Here is a 23925-nt window from a genome sequence, read left to right on the forward strand (position 1 = left end):
AGCATGGGCTGAGGGAAGGAAGAGGAAACAGTCGTCTTCAAAAGAATGCAAGACAAGCTGACAGTCCCCATGTGTCTCCTTTCACGTTTACGCTTTAATTTAGCGACAATTTCTTAAACAATCTGCTGAAATATGCACTTTCGCCGACAACGTGACACTTACTGTGCCGGTGGAAATTGTGCAATAACTCCGCAATGACATCTTGAAAGTCAGCTTGCGTAAATTGCACGCCTTTGGTGTGGCATCTGTGTGCAAATTAAAAGGCACGCTTGAAGCGCAAAGGCCACTCGATTGCCGAAGGAGATTCTTTTTCCCAGTCGTACAATGTGCGAGCCGTCGCGTATGACATGGTAGCCGAAAGCCATTTAAAGCGATCAAGATGACACATGATGTCAAAGGACACCTCGTGCAGTTAAAACGGCCCCTCTGTCGCATGACAGCTTGAGAAACGGCGGCTCTGCCGCAAGTTGTGCTGAACCCTTTCCCCTGGAATGGATTTGAAGGACATGTTAGCGTATAACGGTGCACTAAAGAGTCTCTTCAAGGCAATGCCGTTACTACGTTATTACTGCAATTTAACGTAAAGTAATATACCACCTTATACATTACACTCACCAAAAATCACCCGTAAAAATATTTTTATTTTTTGCTCTGTACGAATATAAAATATGGTCCTTTGATCTGCTGGCATCATCCCATATCGGAGTGAATATTATGACTTAATAAAGTTTCAAAAGATGCCAAAAAATTAAAACGTCTTAGATCATCTACATGAAATACTTATAAATAAAATGTATTATTATTATATTATTATTACGGGCGGCCCGGTAGTCCAGTGGTTAGCATGTCGGCTTCACAGTGCAGAGGTACCGCGTTCGATTCCAGCTCTGGCCTCCCTGTGTGGAGTTTGCATGTTCTCCCCGGGCCTGCGTGGGTTTTCTCCGGGTGCTCCGGTTTCCTCCCACATTCCAAAAACATGCATGGCAGGCTGATTGAACACTCTAAATTGTCCCTAGGTGTGAGTGTGAGCGTGGATGGTTGTTCGTCTCTGTGTGCCCTGCGATTGGCTGGCAACCGATTCAGGGTGTCCCCCGCCTACTGCCCGGAGACAGCTGGGATAGGCTCCAGCACCCCCCCCGCGACCCTAGTGAGGATCAAGCGGTTTGGAAAATGGATGGATGGATGGATTATATTATTATTACATTCATATGTAACATCCATCCATCCATTTTCTGATCCGCTTCATCCTCACAAGGGTCGTGGGGGGGCTGGAGTCTATCCAACAGGGGACACCCTGAACCGGGGGACACCCTGAACCGGTGGCCAGCGATTCGCAGGGCACACAGAGACGAACAACCATCCACGTTCACACTAACACCGAGAGACAATTTAGAGTGTTCAATCAGCCTGCCAAGCATGTTTGTGGAATATGGGAGGAAACCAGAGTCCCCAGAGAAAACCCACATAGGCCCAGGGAGCCGGGATCGAACCCATGACCTCTGCACTATGAGGTCGACGCGCTAACCAATGGGCAACCGGGCCGCCACATATCATTTTGGAATGCAAGTACTGGTATGCATTTTTTTACAACCTCTGCTAAGCCTCTAAAGTGAAAAAAATGAGTACCCTTTTCCGCACTATAAGGCGCTTCAGAAGATGAGGCGCACCTTCAATGAATGGACGATTTTAAAACGGTTTATATATATAGGGTGCACCGCATTGTAAGGCATATAGAATAGAAGCTACAAAAGTGGCTGCAGTTGCGTTATGCATCCACTAGACGGAGCAATGCTAAAGGAAATACAATACAATACAATACAGCTTTAGTTATGTTGAGCTTTCGCAACTGCTGCAGCTGTAACAAAGCGCTTCACACAAAAATTTAAAATACTGAAAGAAACAAGAAATCTGAATATTGATCCATATAGAAAGTGCATCAGATTCTAAGGCGGCTTTTGAGAAAACTGAATGCTTTTAAGTGCGCCTTGTAGAGCGGAAAATTCGTTGTTCTCGACCCTTGTGCAAAATGAAGTGACTTTTTAACTTTTTTTTCTTTTTTGCAAAAAAATGTGTAATATTCACAGTAAATTATGGTTTTGGTTACTTCTTTTTACGGTGAGTCATCCAACTTTGTTGCCATGTCTCACCCTCACGCACTGATGAATACTCTGTTCCAATTTTTTGGCAGAAACTGGAGAAAATCTCTCGAATAATTTTGCTTTTGAAAGACTGTTAGAAATGGCTAAAATTACCCCCAAATGGTTCGTTCAGAAAAAATCTCTCCAAGGCTTTTTTGTGTGGTTCTAGGGACTGATTGATAAAGGAAACTCACAAATTGGGCATCATGCATCTTTCTTTTACTTATTTTTCTGTTGCTGAAATCTTTGTTTCCTTCGGTGATTTTAACATGCTGAGCACATCCTCCGGCGGATTCAGATCATCAGAGAAAAGCGCTGACTAATCCTCATCCTTAAATGCATTCACGTTCAATAAAAGCTATTCATCAGCTTAAACCCGCCTGGAAGTTCAAACTAAATATGAACCACCTGGGGGGAAAGGCTCAGTCGACAGGAGGACAGCGTTTGCTTAGCGGCTCAGGCTGTGTGTGTGTGTGTGTGTGTGGTGGTGGTGGGGGCGGGGGGGGGTTGTCAATTATTGGTAAATCATCCAAAAGATGACTGATCGCGCAACACGGCGCGAGTGTAAGAGTGGATCAACCATGATGCATCAAGAGTCAAGGCAGGGAGTCGGAGTCGACAGGTCAATGTTTTGACATGCCTGTACCAGTGAAAAAAGACGATGATGCATCCACAACCAGGGCTCCAATGAGTCAGGGTACTCGATATGTGAATACATAACCGCAACATTCATTTTGGGCCAGGTTGAGATGTGAAGTCCTTCTACAGAGAAAAAAAACAGCGCACCACAAAATATCTGTGATGCCAGATGTTTTTCGAGATGTGAAGTCCTCCTAGAAATACACCAAACGTCATTGCAACCAGAATACCATAGTGAACTGTCCGCAAAAAAAAAAAAAAATCTGTGACCGTGGACATGTAATGCTAGCAATGACATTGAAGAAGAAAAAGAAGAAGAAAACCTTTATTAGTCTCACAATGGAGAAATTCCCAATTCACAGCAGCAAAGTTATGAAAGTAAGAAGTAGAACAACAAAATATAGGAGCTGCTGGAAAGGCAGCCACTCTCGCGGCGCCATTTTGAAGTCAAAATAACAGAAATAACACAAGACAACACATAGGACACAGACAGTCGTTCAATCTTCACCAATTTTCTGCATACACTTTGTTGTCTGAAGCAGTTCTAGATGAAAGAGGAGAGGATCAAAGTGTCCTTTCTCCAGTGGATCAGAGACGTCATGCTGAAAATGTGCACACGTCTGCTACAGGCTAAGTTTTGAAAGCAAACACAAAGCTGTAGCATCCATTGACGAAAAGAGATTAGTTCACTTCTCCTGTCCCACGTAATCCGCTTCAAACTCCAAGCCGCGACTCCCAGCTCAAATCCGCATCGGCACTCCGCGCCAACGCTCCTTTCTTCTCATCGTCGGCTCCTCAAGACCTCCATCCATCCAGCCGCAGACCGTTCAACAGCACCGATCTCTCCGCTGAACAAAGCGGGGCTGTGAAAAATGCTGCCCATTACAGGCGCAAGACACAAGCGCCCCGGGACTGTCCAGCAACGACAGTCAAATGGCGCCGACATTCCTCCAGTCAAAAACAGTGCTGGTATAGCCATGCTGCCGAGAAGGCGCAACCACCAAGCACAGAGTCTCCTCCTTGATGAATGTCGTGGCCAAAAAATGCTGAAAAAGGTCCACATCAAGTCCACACGACGTAACAACAAACACAAAGTGACAAAAGAAACACAAGAACAACAAACAAAAGCAAGGCTCATGAGAGCACTTGCTGACGGCTGCCTACTCGGGTGCCATCTTGACTTCAAAGTCCATATTCTTTGTAGCTCCACTACAACGGATAATTCATTCATTCATTCATTCATTCATCTTCCGTACCGCTTGATCCTCACTAGGGTCGCGGGGGGTGCTGGAGCCAATCCCAGCCGTCTCCGGGCAGTAGGCGGGGGACACCCTGAATCGGTTGCCAGCCAATCGCAGGGCACACAGAAACGAACAACCATTCGCACTCACACCTAGGGACAATTTAGAGTGTTCAATCAGCCTGCCACGCATATTTTTGGAATGTGGGAGGAAACCGGAGCACCCGGAGAAAACCCACGCAGGCCCGGGGAGAACATGCAAACTCCACACAGGGAGGCCGGAGCTGGAATCGAACCCGGTACCTCTGCACTGTGAAGCCGACGTGCTAACCACTGGACTCCCGGGCCGCCACAACGGATAATCAAACGGCTAATTCAGACTTTTCTGACTTCCATCCCGGTCGAGGAGGCGGTGGTCGTGTTCCGACACCACAATGTGGAATCTTAGCGCAACCTTTCATAGTGTTGCATAATCTGGCGTAGATGCATCCCTAACTAGCGGGGTACCGAGGGCGCCAACTTTGTGCTACCCAGGCCAGATATGTGCCCATTTATTTCCAACACACGCTGTGTTTTGCCTGTAGGCTGCAGCTGCAGATGGTTGCATGCGGCGGCAGCGCGGCCTTCCCGGAGGGTCTCCGGAGGAACCGCAAGTAGAAGCTCCGACTCGGAACATCACGCGTCGAAGCTGTCTACTTTTTTGACTGCCGTGGTGCTCTCCAAACGCCATGAAGTAAACTATCAAAACTCCCATCACTTGGATTTCTATTCCTGCCTCTGCGTGCGCGTGCGAGTGTGCGTGTCTACGTGTGTGTCGCAGACAAACGGCACAACATAAGCATCAATTATCCCGGTAAACAAGTTTGGCCATGTAGAACATTCAATTATGTATTAAACATTAATAGCCGGGGCGTAATTCACCCATCCATTAGATCGTGTTAAACACGGACACTCAATCTTCTTAATAGAGCGTGAGTGACTTGGGAGCCCCCCCCCACACCCCAAGCATGAATTTAATCAGGGAATAATAATGGTGTGATCGGGTGGCAGTTTGTTCCACAGAGGCCTTTGAATCACGCAACTAATGGCCAACAAATGTAATTGAGGAAAGAAAAGCAAAGGGTAAAAATCAAAGTCTGTCCATGAATCGCACAAAGCAACACTCCCATAAATAAAAGTATTGAGCAGTGAGCCATACATCTACAGGAACAGAGGTCGACGTTTTCTCCAGACCAGTGATTCTTAAAGTGCGATTCACGTACTATGCTATGCCCAAGAATTACTGCCAAAGTACAGCTCACTTGTATAAAAATAAAATAAAAAATCCTGCAAGATATTTGTAGTGAATTTAATGGAGAGCTGTTTGACTTCCCTTTCATTTATCTGTGATTTGAACCGAATCATTATTTTATTTTTGAATTCGACATGCATGAATGGCGAGAGGCGCATACGCAGGTTTGGACCATTTTCTGACATGTAATGGAAGAGCATTTCTTTGTTTTGCCTGTCACTATAAGTCAATGGCATAGAGCAGGCCATGTCCAAAGTCCGGCCCGGGGGCCAAATCCGGCCCGCGGTCGAATTTCATCCGGCCCTCGGCCCCTGTCATAAAATCAGTGCCGTCTGGCCCGCAGGTTGGGCGCAATGGAACATGTGTTGCATTGACTGAGGTCTCGTAGACTGGTGAGTGATGTTTCATAGAGTACTGCTTCCCTCTAGTGGCTAAATGAGTAATAGCATTCACTAAATGAGTAATAGCATTTAGACACTAGAGGGCAGTAGCACTCTACGAGACATCACTCACGAGTTAACAAGACACCACTCCGTGTTTATATTGACTGATATGTCATATTTCAAATGCTCCTTGCAGTTGTGGATATGTGTATTGCTTGTTCATTTCCCTGTTGTTCGAGTCAAAGGTTTTGTGACTATTGAAAAGTCATGGTGATACGATGGTGATTTTATGTTTCAAATCAATCAATTTGCACTCAGGAGACTTCTGTTTAAGAAAAAGTCAAGTGAATAAGCAGTGTCATGTGAGATACCTGTTTCAAATGAACCAAAAGAAATTCTTAAGATTGTTGAAATTAAAATAAAAATGGAAATGTGAAACAGACTGGCTTACTAAAATTTGTTGAACAATATTGTTGTTCAATGTAAAGAATGTCAGCCAAGGTCGGCCCCCCGACATTTTACCACATAAAATTTGGCCCCCTTGGCAAAAAGTTTGGACACCCCTGGCATAGAGAGACGAACAAAAAAAAAGTGGTGCCTTGAGATACAACATCAAAGTTTTCCATGGCCACACCCATCTGAAAGCATCTTGTACCACCAAAATGTCAGGAAATGGCCTTAATGAATTCCAGCACCCACCACGCCCCTCAAAAAAACCTATAAAATCTCTGTGTATTTTATTGAGGGGGAAAAAAATAACACTCTATAAAATTGTACCTTATACATGAATACACTAATGACAATTAAATAGGATTAAACCATGTTTTGTCAAATTTCATTTCATTGCTTTGAGATTCATAACACCTCAAGACTTTCTCAGATCATCAGAGCGGCAAAGGAAAAACATTACAGGAATGTCATCACTGTGATATTGTCAGTGTAAATGTGGTTGCTGCGCCATTTGTTTTCAATACATTGCTTCAATGGTGAAAGCAGTGCAACACAGATGCTAATCGCCATTAGCATTAAGCTAGTGGATAGAAAGGCGAAGCTATGGTTGTTTTAAAGACACAAGATGGAGTTCTCTTTGTTTTAGGTTTATTTTTAAAATAAACTTGAGCTGGGAGTGGCAATAAACAGCTTGAAGCCTCATTTTGGGGAATTGTTCACTCTTTGCCAAAAGTATCGTGAAGTGAGTTGAGTTGAATTCAGCATCACCATAAAGCGCTTATATCGCAAGTAAAAATCTAAAAATCATTTGAATGACTCGTAAGTTGGGTCACTTCTACCTCAAATCACGTTTCATTTGTTGTCCTTAAACAATCATTTAGAGTGAAATTACAATAAGTGAAATACAGTAAATATTCTCTAGTGCGGACTCGTGTTTGCGCTGTCCAATTTGTCCTGATAACAGAAATTCCTCATTTGGGAAATGAGCATGGTACATGTCCTTTATGAACCTGCAAGTATGTTGACAAAATGCATGTGTAACATCACAATCAATAAAATGCAAAAATATACTCCAAAAACTGTTTACTGCATATAACAAAAACTGCAATACTGTCCAGGTACAAGTGTATAAAAAAGCACAAAAGTACAGCACAGTACAGTATTTTAATGCTTATTTTTTGCCTGCCTTGGGGAAAAAAATTGGTCTATTTTGGATTGTTTTGTTGCGTGTCATACAGTTTTCTTGCTATTGCAAGTAACTGTCCCGTTGATCACCGATGTCTGGTGATTCTTGTGCATGCTGAAGGATTTTTGTTGCCACTGGCATTGCTTCCTTGCTGAATGGTGGCTTGTCATCAAGAGTTGAATCGATGCCTTGTTTTTTAAAGTTTCGTAGATTTGCATCTTTCCGACTCCCAAGTGTATCCTGGATGCTTTTTACTTTGTGTCCAGCCTCGCTCAAACGGATGCATTTCACTCACTCCGCTACAGTCATGACAGTTCTACGTTTCGATGCCATGATCTACAGGACGCAAGTGAATAAAGTTAAATTTTTTTGCAATTACAGTAAAACGCACGCCAATAAAAAGTCACTTACTTGCACATCGTCGTTTCGAATCTGATAAATGAAAACGGCGAAGCGAACGTTTCTTCCGTTGTGTGGAGTGGGCGTTCCTTTTTAAGCTAGTGCCGGCGAACGACGGGACGTAAGTGAATAAAGTTAAAAAGTTTCGCAATTAGAGTGAAACGCACGCCCATAAAAAGTCACTTACACGTCGTCGTTTCTGATCTGATGGTCAAAAAATGCGAAATGAAAATCTGTTTTTCCGTAGCATCGGGTGAACATTGCGTGTATTTAAACTCCTGTGGCATGACATCTCCATCCAGGTTACGGGTAGTGGAATTTCCGCTTACGCAAGTTCCGGTTACATGTAATATCGGAGTCAAAATGTTAATGCATAGGTTTTTCTTCCGGGTGAAGGAAATTCCTTTTCATAGAATTCCGGGGATGGGAATATTTACTGTACTGGTTTAGAATCACTGTCACAGACCAACAGAGACCAAATGTGAACATAATGATGATGATAGCTGGAAGTAAAAAAAATAAAATCCTGACTCTGATTTTCCACCACAGAACCGGATTGTCATTTTTTTTCCACCTTGTAGAACACAATTCCGATTCATACAGGCAGGTCCAGTTGAATTGCCAGCAGACCATGGCATTATTATCACGGCCGGCGTGCTTTCCACTTCTTACAAAGCCCCATGCGAGGTGTCGGGGTTGAGCTTGCCCAAGCCTGGGTGGTGCACTGTTTCGTTAGCTGAGCCACCAGAAATAACAATGAATGGGGGGCAAATAAGCCACAGAAATAATTGCCTATTTCTGTCTATTCTAAGCCTTATTGTTTGAGGCGCGTATTACTAATGGGAACATAAGCCTTTACAACTGGATTATGAGAAATTTGTTTTTGCACCAAGCCATTTTTAATCCAGCTTTCAAATGATTGTTAAACAATTTGAGGCGACAGAAGCAGGAGGTGGGGGCACATCTGACAATGAGGTTTACTGCTCATGACTATTCAAAGCGCACGTCATTCATGACATCTTTTCTTACATAAGAGCGAGATTGGGTTATGTTATTGGATGACCTTATCAATACTGCTCACTGTACCTCTCGTGCAGGGCTGGCCAACGTAAATAGGTCATAATTTTTAATCAGCGCTAACGGGGACCCACATAGGACCACATATTTCTGAAACAGATTTATGACCAAAATGCTGTTTTAAATATGAAGTAAAATAAATTAAAAATACGTGCTCATTTCATTTTGTGATACATTTTTCATTGCAAGTATAAAAGGTCACTGTCCTAACCCAACAACAAAGTCTTTGAAGCAAAAAAAAAAATTTTTTTCCCAGGACAAAAGGCTCTTTTACATAAACATTACCATTCAAGGACAAAAACTGCCTCACAATAAAACAACAAAAGGTGCAATAAATAATTTGGTAAATCTTATCCCCAAAATCAATTCACTCAAAATAATAAGAATAATATTGAAGGTCTTCATTTGTCCTGCAGGTCATTTCAAATTTGAAAAAAAAAAAAAAATTCTGCCTACTCACCCAACGTCAGTGAAAAGAAGACATGTAGACATGTCTGCCATCTAGTGGTGACTGGTGCTATTAAAACTTGAAATGAGACAACCCGCGCATATTTTGTCATCCGTGGATCTTAAGTTTTTTTTTCTTTTTTAATATTTTTCCATATTTTGGTGTTTCATAGTCGAGCTCAAGACCCACGGACCAAATCCAACCCACCGCATCACTTAACGCAGCCCACAAAAAAGCATATCAAATATGCTCACTTTACAACTTGAGATATTCACAATACCAAAACGAGCCTAAAATAGCTCATTCGTGTGACCTGGATTACTTTCAAAATTCAGACCCACAAGCCACTTGCACTCGGGCGCATGAAATTTGGTCACCAGGTTGACCCACAAAAACATCTCAAAAACACACTCCCTCTCTGACAGGAATTCTGCCGTTTCGGTTGGAGGCAGCCATATTAGCGGTGCCATTTCCGGGAGCGTATTGACACCAAATCTGACTCATCTGCATCCCGGCATAAACGTATAGATGCACCTTCGAACTTCTGCATGTCCCCTCGATCATCAAACCCTCGGTTTTAATTTTGACATTATAACGTTATGCTCCCGTCACGGAGGACATAACAATTTGGTTCAATGCCAGAATAGTATTTGAGGAAAACTGCTTGCGAGCAAAATCTCCATATGTCGGCATCCCATAATGAGCGGGGTGCACGGGCTTCAGGTCACACCACTAAATCAAAAGAGTTGGTGATTAACGAAGTTGGGCCGCTGACAGGAACCTAAGCCCAAACCAATAACTCTGGACGCTGAATTTAATGTTGCTCCGAGAGGTGCTGTGAATCATCCACTTTGCATTTTTCAATCGCGGCATTAATGTTCTTGGAAGAGCATGCTTACTCGCACCTTTGGACTGTTGTGAGTTTCACAGTGCGAGACGATAGCAAGCTTTGACACAAAAGGTGTCAAATCCACCGCAGACCAGAACTTTCCCTTGCTAACTTCTTTCACACCTTTATCCACATATTTAAATTTAGAGCAGTGACTGATGTTGAAAGCGCGATGAACACCAATTAACAACCTTTCAGCTTGAGGAAAGTGTGAGTCTCCTGCCTCTCTTGCCTCTTGGCACATCGCATCCCCACAAGTTGCTTCAGAGAAAGCAAAGTCTTTTTTTTTTAAGCCTCCTGGAAAATTGTGATTTTTTTACCACCTTCTCCACAAGTGCAAACCTCCTGTTTACCCCCGCTGTCTTCCTTGCCAGGTTTACAAAAATAAGCTCAGGGCGAATTGTGCTCTGCTCAACACTCTTATCCCAAGCGGTCCCTTGGACTTGTCAAAATCCTAACAAAGCTCCGAAGAAACCATTAAAAAAACTCCTTACCCACCAGAAAACATTCAGAATGGCAACATTCACAGTTTGGATGCTGTCTGACTTTCTTTCACAGATTTTCAGAATCTTTATTGAGCCTATGAACACACACACAAAGAAAATCTTGAGTTGTTTTTTTTTCAAGATAAGAGCTATCATTGGGCTGACTTTTTGCCTTGAAATGTGAAGGTAAAATTAACATCGCTGATATGTTATTATTTGAGGACCACAACATAACACCTGCGCAATCTGAGTGAATGTGTGCTTGTGTATTCTCCACCAAGAGTGAGAAACAATCTCAATCTGCCAGTCAGCGCAAACAGAGCCACACTGGATCTATTTTTAGCACTCGCCACAAAACAATGAACACCAGTCCATTTACCATCACCGCAAATCACCATTAGCATCCTCGCTAACTTCCATCTTGCAACGGGGTGAGCGGTGCCAGCAAGGCAGATGGGCGGACCGCCCAGCAAACTCTGACTTGCAACCTCCCGAGAATCCAGGCTGTGGATTCGGTCCAGTCTTCATCATCATCTTCGTCGCCCTCCTCAAATGTTTCGCACGTGGGCCAATTTGGGCCAGATGTTCTTCTCCAAAGAGATTGTGTTACTTAAAAGCTGATTGAAAATCTACAGAAAATACAAAAAATGTTACCTTTCGTTCTACAACTTAACATAAAACAAAGACAATGAGTCATTGTGTATGTAAAACAGCCACAGCTTTGACTTTCGGCCCACTAGCTTAATGCTAACGCTAGTCAGCATCTGTGTTATGGCGCCAAAACCTTTGAAGCAACAGACTGAACACAAATGGTGCCACAACATATAGACAGACATTATACCAGTTCTCCCAGTAATATATTCTTGATCCTTTGCGTAGAACGACTAACATTAGCGTCATACTGATGATGAAGTGCAGTGCAGACGTTATGAGTCACATTTGTATTTGAGACAGACACACCTCACTCCAATCTGATTAGCTGTTGTAAAGAGGTAAGGACTGCCGAGAACGCAAGTATGATTCATAATGTCCGCATTACGCTACCCCCCCCCCCCCCCAGGGTGGCCAAGGCACACCTCATTCAAATGAGGTGATGTAACCAAATGTCCAAATGATGTCATTAATATTTGTTTTTTAGAAATACAATATTATGGAGCATATTCATTCATTCATTCATCATCCGAGCCGCTTGATCCTCACTAGGGTCGCGGGGGTGCTGGAGCCTATCCCAGCTGTCTTCGGGCAGTAGGCGGGGGACACCCTGAATCGGTTGCCAGCCAATCGCAGGACACACAGAAACGAACAACCATTCGCACTCACACTCACACATTGGGACAATTTAGAGTGTTCAATCAGCCTGCTACGCATGTTTTTGGAATGTGGGAGGAAACCGGAGCACCCGGAGAAAACCCACGCAGGCCCGGGGAGAACATGCAAACTCCACACAGGGAGGCCGGAGCTGGAATCGAACCCTTTACCTCTGCACCGTGAAGCCGACGTGCTAACCACTGGACTACCGGGCTGCCCTATGGAGCATATTATGGAGCACTATTTTTCTCCATGAAATTAAAGAGGAAAAAATACATAAAACATTTTTTGAAGGCTGGGATGGATTAATCGCAATTCCATTCGTTTAAATGGGAAGAGATCATTTGAGTTTGGCTTGTCACAAGGGTTGTACTCTCAAATATCCGGCTTTGGCCACTTGTTATAGCGTAACATTTACACAATGTCCCAGTATAATAAGTGTCAAGTAGTAAACGCGTGCAGAAATGTTATCAGTGAGAGCTGACAGGCTGTTCAAAACACTTTTTTTTTTAAATGGCTGCTAGGCCTATTATGTCACTTTCACAGTACCAAAGCCTGACAGCAAAACAGCAAAATCTGATTGTTTTGTTTTTTTAAGCCCGACTAATTAGCGTGTCTTATTAGAGATACGTCAATGGTAAACGAGGGGGAAGAGGAGCGCCTTAAGGGTTCGAGTGGGAGGCGAGCAGCGGCGCGTGCACCTAAAAGGGACGACGCAGTTTAAAAGCAAAAGGAACTGTCAATTAAAAACAAAAATGTGGCGATAACAATGACATCGCGTTCACACTATACTGTACAACGGGGATTCTGAAAGCGGCTTCCCTCTAGTGGTAGATGAATAATCTTTGCAGTGCTGGAAATGTTTTGCATCTTAAAGTGGCCTAAATGATTTTTACATCATTTATTTTAATCAACTTTAAGTACATTACATTTGCAAGAGTTTCAAATAACAAAATAGTGACAGCTTATTTATTTTTATTTGTTTTTAACCTCAGTTTAGATGTTTCATTGATATGCAATCATTTGACAGTTTTATACACAAAATGCCACATTATAAGATATGTCAGGTTAAGTGATATTTTAAGGGTGCAGATTTTCCAAGTCACCACAAAGATGATGCCTGAGTGAAATTGTCCTCTGGTTTCTCGAATCGAGCCTGGGCAATTTTAGTTGAAGCGGATTGCTTTCGCAGCCTGGACAACAAAACACATTTGCATAATTACAGCAACGGTCAATCAGGATTTATCATGGAAGAATTTCTGAATGGTTTGAATGGTTCTTTTGCAAAGGTTAATTAACCGTTTCAGGGGCAGTGGTTACTACAGTAGACAGTTTATCATGTTTCCAGATTACAGGTTGTCATTATTGGTGCATGAAAGGGTTCATAAAACCAGTACATGTTGTTAGACTTTTTTTACTCCATTCTATTGTGAGATCTACAAAGTCAAAATCAAATGGCAGTCATTTCAATCGACTGTGCAATCAAATATTTAATACACAATATATTACTGTATGTTATCGCTTCCAGTTCATTCCGCAACTGACAACTGCAGCAAGATCTGCACCAAGCAAGAAACCGGTAATGGATGGCTAATAATAGAGAGAGTGGGCCACCGTGTTGCAAGCAGAATGCCTCTTCATGGATGCCCAGCGCGCCTCAAAGTGCGCCGTTGTCCTGTGAAGTGAGCATCTGACGCTTGGCTACACAACGATCAGGCATGGAGAGGACACCTCAATGTGCCTCCGCCATATGCCACGCTCCCTCGAGGGGGTGCGGAAGAGGATGGGGAGGGGAGGTCCATGTACTTACACTCTTTTTTTCCTGAGTGGACAGCAAATGGAATGTCAGCCACTATATGTAAAAAAAATTAATAAATACAAAGTGACACTGCAGTCAGTGGCTTGAAGGTAGCATCCCCAGTGATGAGCCATCGTCTCATAAAATGCTCGACATTTTAAATACCTCCCTGGCAAAAGTTAATAAGGCCTAAAGCCAAGACAGTGAAATCTTGGTTTTTGTGATATGAATCTGTTGCCAATACCGAATTGTAGTAAAACCAAAGCAACAATTCCCATCGGAGATAAAGTAAATTGAGCTAATCCGTTTCAGACACTCAAAAATAAGAACAAAAAAAGCACACTGTCGAAAATAACTGTTGCTTTATATCAGGCATGTCCAAAGTCCGGCCCGGGGGCCAAATCCGGCCCGCGGTCGAATTTCATCCGGCCCTCGGCCCCTGTCATAAAATCAGTGCCGTCTGGCCCGCAGGTTGGTCGTAATGGAACACGTGTTGCATTGACTGAGGTCTCGTAGACTGGTGAGTGATGTTTCATAGAGTACTGCTTCCCTCTAGTGGCTAAATGAGTAATAGCATTCACTAAATGAGTAATAGCATTTAGACACTAGAGGGCATCACTCACGAGTTAACAAGACATCACTCCGTGTTTATATTGACTGATATGTCATATTTCAAATGCTCCTTGCAGTTGTGGATATGTGTATTGCTTGTTCATTTCCCTGTTGTTCGAGTCAAAGGTTTTGTGACTATTGAAAAGTCATGGTGATACATTTTATGTTTCAAATCAATCAATTTGCACTCAGGAGACTTCTGTTTAAGAAAAAGTCAAGTGAATAAGCAGTTGCATGTGATATACCTGTTTCAAATGAACCAAAAGAAATTCTTAAGATTGTTGAAATTAAAATAAAAATGGAAATGTGAAACAGACTGGCTTACTAAAATTTGTTGAACAATATTGTTGTTCAATGTAAAGAATGTCAGCCAAGGTCGGCCTCCCGACATTTTACCACATAAAATCTGGCCCCCTTGGCAAAAAGTTTGGACACCCCTGCTTTATATACAGTGTGAAATATATATATTTTTTAAAATGACTAATAAAGTGGCTAAAGGAACATTTTTACCTTTCGTGAAGACTCTTGATGGTGTATACCTCGAAAAGGGGACATAGATGAGCCATTCCTTCTTGTATTCTATATCATGTTTCTTGCCCTCTTTAACAAATGGCCATCACTCCGAATTTGCCGCCATATTGTGTTGAAAGAGTTCAACATAGGGTACGACTTACGCCACATTGCGAGCTTTTATGAACAACTCAGGGCAATAACAAGCCTGCTCGGCAACACTCAGCAAAGTTGGGGGAATATGTCTCATCAAGAATGTCGCCTTCAAAATAAAAGGGCAACAGTCTAAAAAGAGTTCCACTACGCTATATTTGGCCCTATGCGGACTGATTTAGCCGATTTATGCTTGCTTATTGAGTGTGGCTGTTGAATAACACACCATGCGGCCAAATTGCGTTGAAACTGCATGAATGCACTGTGTGCTTTTATTTTGAAGGCCTGACTTTTGACCAGGTGGATCATTGCATTTAAATTGTTAAAGTGTCAAAGGTATATATTTGAAGTCACCGCTAATATGACAAGCCATACGGTCACATTGGACCAACACGGACACATCCTCTCGACTCAAGAGCACAGCTAAAAGACAACAAGCATTACTAAGACCAATAAACAGAGGCCCAGGATTCTTATGGGTATTTTTCTGCATTTTCCCAGGGCCCAGATGGAGGCTTGAAAGGCTCACAGATGAATTGAAAAAAAAAAAGCTGAATATATCATCTTCCATGTTTCCACTCCTGAGCATTACAAAGCGCGGGCATCTACTTTTAGACTTCAAGCGCTATAATGCTCTTTGCTTAGCGGCGTAAGCCAGCGAACGCTCCCTCGTGCTCGCTCGGTTCCCGTCTGTCTTCCGAGTTGCCAGAAAAAGTGCAATGAGATCACCGACATTCTGTTTCCATGCACAAAAAGACTTGTGATAAATACTTTTAATGGCCACCAACAGAACTGGAGTGAATTAGCGTTGCTTATGTAAATCCTGATTTCTCAATGTGGAACGCTAGTAGAGTGCCAAATGAGGAGGTTCTATACTCCACTGGCATCAGGGACCGATTGATTGGAGGAAAAAGTGTCCCAACATTTTGGGTGAGATCATTACCGCCACCTGGTGGATTGGAGTAGAAGCCCCAAAAATGCAAATTCTGCAAATCTGATTTTTCAGTTTGGAACACTGTTAAAATGACCAAATGCGGAATGTGAGTTTTCTTGCATATGCGTTGTAGCAGAGCTGTGGAAAAAGCAGCTCAAACCCTTGTAATGAGCATTAGCGCCACCTACAGAACCTGAAAGGATTCATCGTGGGTTTTGGGTTTTTTTTTCCACAGTCAAGATGGACACGTTTGGCCTTGGCAGAGGTTGGCCTGATTAGTGCCTGTCTGAATACACGAAGGATTGTTGACCTTGCAAGAACAGATCAGCTGATTGTCGTATGCTTCAAGTCTCTTAGTGGGCATAGCGGACGTGAGCCTGCAGTGTTACACACACACACACACACACACGTGCCCAGTGTGATGTTTGACAGATCGCTCGCTCTCCCGCGAGGCTCACAGTAAACGTCCATCTGGTGGCCTCCCATGGGCACTTATTATTCTCAGCCAGCCAGGGGTTTTCTCTTTTCCCGAGCAGTCAAGTCGAGCCCGAATGGCCGCAGCCGTTTTTTCAATTACCCGACCAGCTTGGACCTCCCCGGAAAAATAAAAGTTCTGTTATTTAAGACCCAGACGAAACACGTAATGTCAGGGTATGCCACTTTACTCATTTGTTCACTGTACTTTTTCCACACCGGGGCCGAGATGATTGATTGGCCACCCCCCACCCTCTCTTGAACAGATGCTCAGAGCCTTGGGGCGTCCCTGAGAGGTCCTGCTGCCGTGTTCTGGCCCAGCCAGGCCGGGGCTCGGGGCCATGCTGTATGTGTGAGTCAATGACAGTCGTTTGCACTCATCCTCCATCACTTTTTCTCCTGCAGCGATGACATACCACCCCAAAACGTTTTGTCTGAATCTTTTGCTTCGTCTCTTTTAGACTTGATCTGTCGACCTAAATTATGAAGCATCAATATCAATTTTAAAATTGTGATTGGTGATTTTTTTGGGGGGGAGAAAAAAAATCTTTCAGGGCAATTTGAAGGGCAAAAAAATACATTGAATTGCAATGTGAGCAAAGCAGCAAATAATATAAAAATGAGTAAAAATATGAGAAAATTACAGTATTTTTTATGTTGTTTTTTAATTGTATTTAGGTTTGTTTTTTCCAAATTATTGCGTAACATTTCTGAGTGAATCTGTTATTTCAGCAGGTTTTATTTTAAGTTAGTGTAAGTTTTAAGTAAGAGATGGGTAAGGACTGATACCATGTTTTGGCGCCTAGCCGATACCAGCCATATTTGGTTTGGTTTGGTTTGGGTTGTTTATTGAACATAAAACATATACAGTAATAATTTGACAGAAAATAAGGTAGATAAAAAAGTAAAAGAAAGAAATCAGTCTTCATTCAACACAGTTATTATGTTCAATAAATGTTTTAAGGTATTCTACCCGATCAGGCTGTCGATAAGGCAGAAATAAAATGTGACAGGGATTAAGTCTTTGTCAGCAGCATTTCATGCGATACTGCAGTCATGTCACACATCGGCGAATCATCATCTGTGTCAAAATGAAAGGTAATTGTTCCAATGTTTCACTTTTGTGTTAAGTGTAATTGTATTTATCTGATATACTCGTGGTATCGTTACCAGGGTTAGGGTTAGGGTTAGGGTTAGTGGTATCGTTACCACGAGTATGTCAGATAAATCGGTATCGGTGAGACTTGGTATCAAACATCCCTACGCTATGAGAAAATAATTTGTCATTTGACATTCATTCATTCATTCATCTTCCGAGCCGCTTGATCCTCACTAGGGTCGCGGGGGGTGCTGGAGCCTATCCCAGCTGTCTTCGGGCAGTAGGCGGGGGACACCCTGAATCGGTTGCCAGCCAATCGCAGGGCACACAGAGACGAACAACCATGTACGCTCACACTCACACATAGGGACAATTTAGAGTGTTCAATCAGCCTGCCACGCATATTTTTTTTGGAATGTGGGAGGAAACCGGAGCACCCGGAGAAAACCCACGCAGGCCCGGGGAGAACATGCAAACTCCACACAGGGAGGCCGGAGCTGGAATCGAACCCGGTACCTCCGCACTGTGAAGCCGACGTGCTAACCACTGGACTACCGGGCCGCCTGTCATTTGACAATTTATTAAATTTAGACAGTTGCAATGTTAGCTTGTCAAAGTGCCTTCGCAAAAAAAAAAAATCCCCTTTTTTTCCCATTCCTTTTTTGGGTTTGTTTCGTTTTTAAAATAGGTCAAGTGCCCCCCCCCCCCCCCCCCCCGAACGCTTGTTGTCTCAACAATCTGGGCTACGAGGCGCCCATTTGAATACAATTCAAATCAGGATGCAAGTTGGACTGTTGACGGCGCTCCGAGCAGCTCAACCCTGTAGATTTGAGGCTTCCTCCATATTTATGCAATGCTTCTCAAAGACGATGACACACATGCACTCCAAAGTACAATGAAAAATGAAATGCCTCTTACCTAGTGCGGAACTGCCGGTCACATCTGCAAGAGAGAGAGAGAGAGGAAGAAAAAAAAAGATTTGTCAGCAAGTTGAATGTAGAGAAAAGTTCCATGTGAAAAATGATGGCATCCCACTCTTGTGCACATTGCTGGTTAAGAATAGCCCCTTTCAACACGGGTGGTGTATCATTTATTAATAGAGAGGACATGAAACGTCTTCCATGGCGTCCCCTGAGATACAAAGTTTGCACAACTTGCATTAATATTTGTTGAGTTATTTGAGGGGAAAGCTCGTTTATTCCACAGAAAGGGCCCTTTCTTGCTTTTGCCAACACACACACACACACACGCACATAAATTATTCCCACACTTCAATTTGCAGGGCACCGCATCATCACTTGTAATTTTTCCAGAATACATAAATATATCCATCCATCCATCCATTTTCTGAACCGCTTAATCCTCACTAGGGTCGCGGGGGGTGCTGGAGCCCATCCCAGCTGTCTTCGGGCAGTAGGCGGGGGACACCCTGGATCAGTTGCCAGCCAATCGCAGGGCACACAGAGACGAACAACCATCCACGCTCACATTCACACCTAGGGACAATTTAGAGCGTCCAATCAGCCTACCATGCATGTTTTTGGAACATGGGAGGAAACCGGAGCACCCGGAGAAAACCCACGCAGGCCCGGGGAGAACATGCAAAATCCACACAGGGAGGTCGGAGCTGGAATCGAACCCGGTACCTCTGCACTGTGAAGCCGACGTGCTAACCACTGGACTACCGGGCCGCGTTAATTGTGTTCATTTCCGCGAGTCTTTCTTGTCTCATATGGATTCATAGCATAAAACATGACGTGACCAAACACACGTGAAAGTCCTTAAAAAGCACACTTCCTCACCGTTTGTTTGCCAGGCATCCTCATGACATCAGAGTGACATCACTTGTATTTACCCCGAGCTGTCCTACAAATATCTTGGAGGAAATGTGCAAGGACAACAGTAGACGTAGCTTCCTGTTCATCACACGTAGGTAACGTGATCGCACGGCCCGCATTTGCATTTTCGCCGCGCACGCTGCGAATTCCCGCGAGCCCAAATCCGGGGGAGAGTGTGATTACAATATCTGTTCAGTGCGTGCAAACAAATCTATTTTCAGCAGAGTAAAAGGGATGAGGGGGCGGGCAGTACGCGAGGGAGTTCGGTCCTTGCTCATTACCATTCGGTTGAACACACACCCACTGCTAGCACTGTAATGTATCTAAACATAAAGCTCGGCCCACCGCCTTGAAGCTCAGCACAGGGGAAAAATGGGCTCGTGAGAGGTCGGTAGAAGGGACTTTTGTCGGACTTCAAGAGGCACAGCAAGCACTTGGGCTTTCGCTAAGTCCACCAGCAGCCCCGCTGTTTGGTAGACTGGGAGAGAGGGACTGAGGTCGAAAAAAATACGATAGATGGCAGCGAAATTACAGGCAGATCACTGTGTTTGTCTCTCCTGGCGTATTGCTTTGCGACATGACATTCTTAAATATTAAAACGAGTGAAATATTTACGATCCAAAATCTCTGTGTGTGGAGAAAGCAGACTCTTCCTACTCAGGAAACTGTGGTCTTTTGGGGTTCAGGGGTCACTCCTTAAGATGTTCTATAACTCGGTGGTGGCCTCGGCCATCCATTATGGCATTGTCTGCTGGTCAGGCAGCATCTCAGCCCGGGACAGAAAGAGACTCGAGCGACTGGTCAGGAAGGCCAGTTCTGTCCTGGGTTGCTCCCTTGACACTCTGGAGGAGGTGGGCAACAGAAGGATGCTAACTAAGCTAAAAGCTATGATGGCCAGTCCCTCCCACCCTCTCCAGCCCGCCCTGACAGCACTTGGTAGCTCCTTCAGCCAGAGACTGTTACACCCGTGCTGCGAGAAGGAGAGATACCGACGCTCGTTCCTACCGACTGCTGTCAGGCTGATGAATAAAAAATAACAATCATAATAATAATAATAATTAAATGATGTGAAGTAAAATTGTAAATAGTACTGCGATTTATCCATTTTGTGTTCATATTGCATTTAATTGAAAGATGTCTGTTGTTTTTTTCTCTTCCTTCTTTCTACATACATTCTTGCTGCTGGAGGCTGTAAATTTCCCCAGTGTGGGACGAATAAAGGATATCTTATCTTATCACAAATTCAATTGAATGGAAAACTGTGACGTGTACATTATGTAGCCAATTAAGAAGAGCCTTGAGTTTTTTTTTTTTTTCCAAGATGGCGCCCGAGTAGGCAGCCTTCGGCAAGTGCTCTTCAAGAGCCTTGCTTTTTTGTTCTTTTTTGCTGTTTTTGTCTTTTGTTTTGTCACATGTTGTTTGTTGTTTCATTGTGTGGACCTGATATGGACTGTTTTCAGTGCTTTTTGGCCACGACATTCGTCAAAGTAGCAGTATCTGTGCTTGGTGGTTGCGCCTTCTCGGCAGCACGCCTGTACCAGCACAGATTTTGATTGGGAGGAATGTCGGCGCCATTGACTGTCGGTGCTGGACAGACCTGGGGCGCTTGTGTTTTTTGCGCCAGTAATGGGCAGCATTTTTCACAACCCCGATTTGTTCAGTGGCTATGTCGGCGCTGTTGGACAGTTGGCGTTGGTGCGGCTGGATGGATGGCCGCTGAAGTTGAGGATGAGGAGAGAGGAGCGTTGGCGAAGAGCGCCGATGCGTTTGGAACCGTGAGTCGCCGCTTGGAATTGAAATGGATTTCCATGGGACAGGAGAAGTGAACCAATCTCTTTTTTCGTCAATGGATGCTACAGCTTCTTGTTGACTTTGAAACTTAGCTTGTAGCCGACGTGTGCACATTTTGAGCATGACGTCTCTGATCCACTGGTTAAAGGACACTTTGATTCTCTCCTCTTTCATCTCAAACCGCTTCAAACAACAAAGCGTGTGACGGAAAAGTGGTTAGGACTGCACGACTGTCCGTGTTTTATGTTATGTGTTGTGTTTATTATTTTACTTTGTTAACTGTTTTGTAAAGCGCTTTGTTACAGCTGCCGCTGTTGTGAAAGCGCTATATAAATCAGCATGTATTCTATTGTATTGTATAAGTGAGTGGCCCTAAATTAAAAACAAACTTCTACTCAACGTCGGTATTTTTGTGTGAAAGTGACTCCCCCGGACGGCAATAAATACATTCCAAATGTAGTCTGTGTGATCTGTGATGGAATAGAATCCAAATATAGCACAGGACTACAAAAACTGTGAAATGCACCATTTTTTTTAATCTTCACGTGTGTGTGTGTGTGGGGGGGGGGGCTGTTATGGACAAACAAACTTTCAAGATATAATAACATATTTTCACGTATACTAGGCCAAAAGTGCCAAGTAGAAAACTTGTAATGATTCATCTGCTAAGAAAAAGCCTTGAAAAGAACATTTCTCCACTCCGTGAGGTTATTGATGGGGTAAATTTGGAAAGGTGGCCAATCAAGTCAAGTGGAGGTAGACTTAAGAAGCGTAAGTGGATTAAAGCAGTGAGACGCAGGGAAAAAGAGACTCTCGCGGGAGAATGCAAAGCTCTGGTGGCTTCGAAAAAAAACGTGGGGAAAAAGATGGAAGAAGCGAAAGAGTATGTTTTTTTTTTTTTTAACCCTCCATTGCTCTCCTGTTTTAACCAGATAAGCTTCTTCCAAGGGTCTTAGCTATGCCGTGTGGAACCTGGAGTCCGACATGGAAACTTTTGACAAGGCAAAGAAAGACCGTCTTTTCTACATTGACAAGAGGGAGTTGAGGAGGTTTAAAGTGGCCAGTGCTACAGGGAATTCGAAAAGAAAAAAGCTCAGTGTGCACAGCGAGCAGCTCAGTGTTTACATTTGACTGGCCAGGAAAGAGTACAACTAAAAATAATATATATATAAATATAGCAGCTCATCAGCTAGTTCCTGAGGAAGGCTGGTAAGGTGGGCCTTCGGCCCACAAAAGTGTTGTTGCTTGGTTCAACTTTTTGTTCATCTTCATTGCTTATCGCGAAAATAAAGAGATGTTTAGCTCTGCTAAATAACTAACAATCTTATTGCAATGCTTGTGGGTAGACAACATTTTTTCGCTAAGATGCCCGCGCGATCGTAGTGAGCCACTGCCTGAGCGGCGCAGTGGCGGCGCGCAGCGGCGCGGTGAAGTAGGTACGTTTTGAAAAGGGACAGACGGAAGGACAGACCGCGTGCGGGACGACGCGCAATATATATATAGAAGATTAATATATATATATATATATATATATATATATATATATATATATATATATTAAACAGTTTTGTGTATTGACTCCCAAGTGGTTGACCATGAGAATATTCCATGAGCGAATGAAAATTGCAATTGATAGAGTGCTGAAAAAGAAAATGAGCTGATTTCACGCGGAGGGAGCAGATACCTTAAAATCAATAGGAAAAAAAAAACATTAATATTGGGAGATCAAATGGGAAAAAAAAATCTGCGGTGACTAAAACTTTCTCAACCCAAATTAGGTCAGAAAAATATAACTGACCTTTGAAGTTGGTTAATTTCAACAGGGTTCTATAACAATGTGAATGGTCGAGTGCTCAAACTACAGCAAAAAAAAAAAAACAACAATCCTCCACTTCCTTTCATATTACTCGACTCAAATTCATTTAAAAAGCGCGCTTTCTCAACAGCTGCAGTTGTAACAATGTGCTGCACAGAAAACAATCACAATAATGATCAGAATTAGAACTGCAATGATGACGACATTAAATATACGACTCACCTCATGCTTAACGATTAATAGCATAGCGGAAAAAAAATCCTTCAAAACGCACTTCTGACTTCCTCACGTCAAATTAGTTTGGAAAAATAACACTGAGCAGATCACAGTTTACACTGGCTGATTGCGAAAACATTCATGGAGCTGCCGGAGAAACAACCCTAGATGAAAAAGGTGACTGTTAAACTGACATTATTAATGCCAACTTTTTTTGCCAATTGAGGACATATATATTCATTCATTCATTCATTCATCTTCCGAGCCGCCTGATCCTCACTAGGGTCGCGGGGGGTGCTGGAGCCTATCCCAGTTGTCTCCGGGCAGTAGGCGGGGGACACCCTGAATCGGTTGCCAGCCAATCGCAGGGCACACAGAAACGAACAACCATCCACGCTCACATTCACACCTAGGGACAATTTAGAGTGTTCAATCAGCCTGCCACGCATGTTTTTGGAATGTGGGAGGAAACCGAAGCACCCAGAGAAAACCCACGCAGGCCCGGGGAGAACATGCAAACTCCACACAGGGAGGCCGGAGCTGGAATCGAACCCGGTACCTCTGCACTGTGAAGCCGACGTGCTAACCACTGGACTACCGGGCCGCCCTATATGTCTATATGAGGGCATATTTATTTAAATATTAATGACGGGGTGAAATGACTGGTAGAACGCCGATTCCACCTTTGGCCATGTTGGCCATGTTGGTGTTGGATATGAAATGAAAAATCAATAAGGTTCTTGCATTGACG

General features: G+C 43.5%; 1 protein-coding gene across 31 annotated transcripts in view; it reads right to left on the reverse strand.

Annotated features, from left to right (window-relative positions):
- Nucleotides 1-23925, reverse strand: part of LOC127604875 (receptor-type tyrosine-protein phosphatase delta-like) — a 313271-nt gene that overhangs the window by 206867 nt on the left and 82479 nt on the right. For all 31 annotated transcript variants that reach the window (XM_052072299.1, XM_052072264.1, XM_052072256.1 and 28 more), the window contains exon 4: nucleotides 18432-18455. The gene's annotated coding sequence lies outside the window, so the exon portion shown is untranslated. The remainder of the gene's footprint in view (nucleotides 1-18431; nucleotides 18456-23925) is intronic.

This window comes from Hippocampus zosterae, chromosome 1 (genome assembly GCF_025434085.1).
Source record: "Hippocampus zosterae strain Florida chromosome 1, ASM2543408v3, whole genome shotgun sequence".
NCBI classification, from domain to species: domain Eukaryota; kingdom Metazoa; phylum Chordata; class Actinopteri; order Syngnathiformes; family Syngnathidae; genus Hippocampus; species Hippocampus zosterae.